The sequence below is a fragment of the Mirounga leonina genome, unplaced genomic scaffold (genome assembly GCF_011800145.1).
Source record: "Mirounga leonina isolate KUSES-001 unplaced genomic scaffold, KU_Mleo_1.0 Mir_53, whole genome shotgun sequence".
NCBI classification, from domain to species: Eukaryota; Metazoa; Chordata; class Mammalia; order Carnivora; family Phocidae; genus Mirounga; species Mirounga leonina.
The window spans coordinates 85,624,153-85,630,731 of record NW_023270807.1 but is presented as its reverse complement, the minus strand read 5'-3'; positions in this window follow the sequence as shown (position 1 = coordinate 85,630,731).

Sequence of the window (6,579 nt, the reverse complement as noted above, 5' to 3'; positions counted from 1 at the left end):
AGCATGGACCTGAGGTAATTCTAAACATCTGAAAGAATTAGATCATGCAGGTTTAATTGTTATGGGTCAGGACTATTCATGCTAAGAGAAATGAAGTCTCTAGGTTAGCCAACATGGGTAGTGAATCTTTGGATCTTTGCCTGGTGGTGCCTCATTGATTCTTCTTGGCTTGATTTGCATAGGGATAAAGAAGTCAGCGAAAATGGTGAAAGGCAATAGGCTCTGTGAGATACTTAGATTCTATTTTACCCCGTGTGACTAAAAGTAGCTGGTCTTCCTGAAAAGACACTCATTTTGTTTGTTTGTTTTTTAAGGAAAGCCAACATCAAGAAGTGAATGCCAAGTGTTGAAGCTGCCTTAAGAAACTGCTAGAGCAAAATATTTGGTCTACCTGTCCCCTCTGCCCAGAACACTGCTCTTTCAGATACCCACGTGGTTCACTCATTCACTTCAAGTTTTGGCCCACTTCCCATCTTCTGTACAAGGCTCTCCCTGCCCACCCTGTTTAAAACTCCAATCCATCGTTCTTCCTCACCCTCTTCCCTACCACAGGACCCCCAACACACTTCATTACTGTTGAATATTTTTTCATAGCTCTTATCACCTTCTAATACACATGTAATTTCCTTATTTATCATTTTCTGCTGTCTCTCTCACTCCACTAGAATGTAAGTCTCAGAGGCCATGGACCTTAGTTTATTATGTTCCCTGATCTATCGTGAGTATGACATAGAAAAGTACCTGACAGTTAGTGCTCAAAAATATGTGCTGAATGAATGGATCCATTTATAAAGGGAACAATCTTTTATAAATTAGATTTTTGGAATCAAAACTCTCTGTAACCTAAATCTGTAAACATCATTTTGACTTTGCCTATTAAAATGGACTGAAAGGGGCACATGGGTGGCTGATCCTTGATTAAGCGTCTGTCTTGGCTCAGGTCATGATCCTACAGTCCTGAGATTGAGCCCCACATCAGGCTCCTTGCTCAGCAGGGAGCCTGCTTCTCCCTCTCCTTCTGCTGCACCGCCTTCTTCTGCTCCCCGTCTCTATAAAATAAATAAATAAAATCATTTAAAAATAAAATAAAATAAAATAATAAAATAAAATGGACCGAAAAAAGCTCTAAGCCAGTAATAGGTGTATGATTCTAATCATAATACAGATATCACATTAATAAATTCTTAAAAGTGGACCAGAACAGATTCTTCTGATTGTATTCTCAATAAGATTCAAATATAATAAAACTGTAACTCTTTGAGATCATTGGGAAATGAAACATTTTAGTGATAGGTTTCAATGTTTGATCTTAAAATATTTGTAAAATATGTTACCATCTATTCATAAACACCACAATCCTGAATATTAATGATTTTTCCTTGACAAATATATATTTTATAATTACTCAGAGTTCTGAATAGCAAATAATTATCTTGCTATGACTGTTAAAGAAGATAGGGAAATATAGAAATTTAAGACAAATGTATATTGTCCGTGTACATACCGTGAAATCAGATTTGGGAGCATTCTAAAACTTTTCTTGTGATTTGCTTGTTTCTCCTAAAAGCAGTTTAAAGAAAATGAATTGGATTAATTAAGGATTGCAATTTGAATCAATGTTTAATTATGACCTTATTGTGAAATAAATTTTATTTTTTTCTCCTTTATCACTATTCTATTTACTTTAAAGTTTTGTCTTTCCCTTGATCTGTGTATAACTTTTTTACTTTTTTTACCTGATTAGCATTTTGGCACCTCATCATCCTTCCAAGACTAAGAAAAACAAAAGACAAAACAACGTAGAAATTGTTGTTCTAGCATTCTACCAGGCCTAATGGTAGGCACTGAGCTGGACTAGTGTGCCTGAGGCCACAGTGATAGGCAGAAAGAGGGAGCAACGGTGGCCTGCCATCTCTGTAAATCCCAACAGGAGAAGTCCTGTTCTGTGGGGATTATAGGGGGGTGGGATTACTTCCAGTTCTCCTGGGTATATAGCTTATAGAGTCCACTCCCCCACCCCCACTGTTGACCAAGAGGAACAAATCCCATTACAATACAGTTATTAAGTTCTACACCGACAACATTCCAAAGCCTTGAGCAGCTGCAACATGGAGTCCCAGGTGTTTTAAAGACTAAGGAGACCATGCTTGTATATATCCATTCCTCTGCTCACATTTTCTCTTTATTCAGTCATTTAGTACTTATTTTTACTGAGAATGACTTGGAGAGTTGAGGCTCAACATTATAGCTAGCAGGCTGTCTTCTGTTGTTAGAAAGACTCCCCTCAGGGTACCTGGGTGGCTCAGTCGGTTAAAGCATCTGTCCTTGGTTTGGGTCAGGATCTCAGGGTCCTGGGATCAGGCCCCACATCAGGCTCGGCAAGGGGCTCCATGGTAGGTGGGGTGTCTGCTTGTCCCTCTCTCTCTCTCTGCCCCTCCCCCCATCCCGCTCATGCTCTCTCTCTCTCTCTCAAATAAATAAATAAATAAAAAGAAAGAAGGAAAGACTCCTCTCCACCACCCTAACTCTGGCCCAACAGAGATTCACTTTTTCCTTTATTGAGGTATAACTAACATATAGCATTATGTTAGTTTCAGATGTAAAACATAATGATTCAATATTTGCATATATTGCAAAATGATCACCTCAATTAAGTCTAGTTAACATTTGTAACCATTCATGGTACAGAACTGATTTTTTCTTGTGATGAGAAATTTTAAGATATACTCTTAGCAACTTTCAAATATGCAATACAGTATTATTAATTATAGTCACCATGCTGTATATCCTTGTGACTTACTTATTTTATAACTGAAACTTTGTGACTTTTGACACCCTTCACCTATTTTGCCCACCCCCACAATCAATAATATGTTCCCTGTATCTATAAGCATATTTTGTTTTTGTTTTTATTTTAGATTCCACATGTAAGTAAGATCATACAGTATTTGTCTTTGTGTGACATTTCACTTAGCATAATACCCTCAAGGTCCACTCATGTTATTGCAAATGACAACACTTCATCTTTTTTATGGTTGAATAATATTCACCTGTATCTCACATTTTCTTTATCCATTTATCCATTGATGGACACTTACCTTGTTTCCATATCTTGACTATTGAAATTATGTTGCAATGAACATAGGGATGCATATATCTTTTCAAGTTAGTTTTTTTCTTTTTTTTTTTTCAGAGAAATTCTCAGAAGTGGAATTGCTGGATCATATGGTAGTTCTATTTTTAATTTTTTGAGGAACTTCCATACTGTTTTCCCTAGTGGTTGCACCAATTTACATTCCTACCAGCAGTGCACAAACGTTCCCTTTTTTGCACATCCTCACCAACACTTGCTATTTCTTGCTTTTCTTTTTTCCTTTCTTATAGTCATTCTAGCAGGGGTGAGGTGATATTTTATCGTGATTTTTATTTGCATTTCCTTCATGCATTCCCTCATGATTCCCTCATGTGTTGAGCATCCTTTCATGTACTTGTTGGCCATGTATATATCTTTCTTTAGAAAAATGTGTATTCAGATCCTCTGCCCATTTTTTAATCAGATTGTATTTTGCTATTAAGTTCTTGTATAGGTTCTTTATATATTTTTGGTATTAACCCCTTATCAGTTATATGATTTGCAAATATTTTCTCCCATTCAGTAGGTTGATTTTTTCTCATTTTACTGATGGTGCAATTCACTTTTTGCTTAAGTATTTTTAATTATGTTTATGGATGTGAACATTTTCTAATACTCCTAAGCTCAGATGGAAATCCAAACACTTGTGGAGGATTTATCAGTATAAAAAGAGCCCACCTTGGGCATGTTCACATAGGCCACACACATACATGTGTCAGAACTCATCTTACTACATGTTCCTATCTTGAGGTATCTCATTTCTATTAGACCTGAACTCCATAAGGGCACATGACTTAATTATATTTCCATTCACAATATACTTGGCCTATGGTAGAAATGTAATAAATATATGTTGAGTAAGTGAGTGAAAGTCTCAATTAATTAATTTTAAATACACTATTTTCTTGGGTATAAAATTGTAATTCAATTTCTAACTTGTGTTTTAAAATCATACCTAGCAAGCAAGAATCTCTTCACCATTGTCAAGTATAGTGTAGCATTACAATGCATATAAAATTAATATAAGTACTTTAAAATGAGAAAAAAAACGTGGAAATTAGAGAACAGTTTTTTTTGGTAGAATAATTCTTATTTGTATTCATGATCTAAATTTCTCATAACTCAAATTAAAACTAAGTAAATGCAAATATTATATGTACTTGGAGGTTTACTGTATATAAATTACAAAGTGTCATATGCATTTAGTATATAACATATAGTACATAGTATATAACTGTTCTAAATCTATGAAAAATTATATTAACCTGGTTAGCTTTTTAATCTAGCTGCTATTGAATTGTATTTGATATACTCACTAAAATCTCAGACTTTACATGGATTCTAGATATCTTTGCTAAAATAGTTTACCAAGTGAGCTAGTTTGTTATAATTGAAGACAATGGCCAATATAAGGTAAGATGAATTGCCAAGGTTATATACTGTAGTTTTGTTAATCTTCAATTTCTCAGACTAATAGTTTAAAAAACTTCTACTTTACTGATAATTGAGCCAATGAAACTGTATTTGAGTCTGTATTTCTTACATTTTTTGGAATTTTTTTTGCAAGCATACATTTATTCTTTTTTTAACTTTTTTATTTTATTTTATTTTATTATATTATGTTAATCACCATACATTACATCATTAGTTTTTGATGTAGTGTTCCATGATTCATGTTTGCGTATAACACCCATTTATTCTTATAAATCACATTCTCAAATTCTTAAACTCTTTCCTATTCATAGAAACTTACATAAATATATAAAACTTCTTTTTTTTTTTTTAAAGATTTTATTTATTTACCCGACAGAGAGAGAGACAGCGAGAGAGGGAACACAAGCAGAGGGAGTGGGAGAGGGAGAAGCAGGCCCCCCGCTGAGCAGGGAGCCCGATGCGGGGCTCGATCCCAGGACTCTGGGATCATGACCCGAGCCAAAGGCAGACGCTTAATGAATGAGCCACCCAGGCGCCCCATAAAACTTCTTCTAAAGCATGGAATCTGCAATGTCAAAGTTTCTTCTTTATTTTTGCTAGCTACAGATTTTAGGTCACTAACGTACCTAAAGGCATGTTTCCAGCTATTGGATATCAGATATTTCCAAAATGCCTCAGTGAGATTCTACATTTCAGTAAGTCTCTTTAATGGATTTTTTTCATCAATAGTAATAGAAAACCTTACTTTATGTTTCATAATTTTAGTATAAGATTCGTTCTAAATCTATCAAAAAGTGGCATAGATAATATATTTATCTTTTTTCTATTATATTCTGTACATAGCTTATGAGGTAAAGTTTAGTCCCACTAACAAGCTAGAATGACCCCAAAATTCTTTTATATGTGTGTGTTCTTTAAACTATTATGTGAAGAATGTTTCCAATCAACCTATCCAAAATATGAATTGAACCCCAAAATTATTTGGATTGATGTAAATGGACAGAGGTTTATGTGGGCTTTTTTGGTTATGGCAGCAAACTGTCAGTGATGGATGAGGTGTGAAGCCCATGACTGATGCCCTCAGATGCCCACACAGAGTGTGGTCTACTCACTGTCCACACTGTGTAGACCTACAGCCTTCCACTACTGACTTATCCAGAAAGAGTATCTCCTATATTTTTCCTTCAGAAGGCTGTCTAGTGACCTCTTAAAATACCGATGAGATCTTTCTTACACAAGCTGCTTTATTTTCTTAAATTAATGGGTGCGTAGCTGTGGCCACAAAATCCAGTGGGCCAGAAAGCTATTACAGAGACACTCTACAAATGCATTTTCCAATAAAGTCAAGCATTTGCTATTGAATGGATGAATAATATATTTTGCACATTTATATAATGTCAGTTTCACATATAAGGATTTTCTGTTTGATTATCAAAATATTAATAATTGAAAACACCACTGAATTCATTCATGTCTTTCACTTATGTAAGTTCCCAATCAAGGTGGAGTGTTTCACGAATAATACAATGTGGAAGTTTTTGGAATTTTTGACATTTCATACTATCTTGATACAACAAAAGTTTGAAACTCTAGGCCTTAAATCATTTTTTCTTTTAACTTAAATACTCAAAACATTAACAAGAACAAATGTGAAACATTGTTACGTTAATGTGAAAGCAATAACTTTTACTTTTTATTTTTTTAATTGTGAATGTATATTTATTTTTTATTTAAATTCAATTAGCTAACATATAGAACATCATTAGTTTCAGATGTAGAGTTCAGGAATTCATCATTTGCATATAACACCCAGTGCTCCTCACCTCACCTGCCCTCCTTAATGCCCATCACCCAGCTACCCCATTCCCCCACACACCTCCCCTCCAGCAACCCTCAATTTGTTTCCTATAGTTAAGAGTCTCTCATGGTTTGTCTCCCTCTCTGATTTCTTCCCATAAAGCAATAACTTTTAACTATGATCATTCTTCCATTGAGAAGCTCTTTAAATAAGC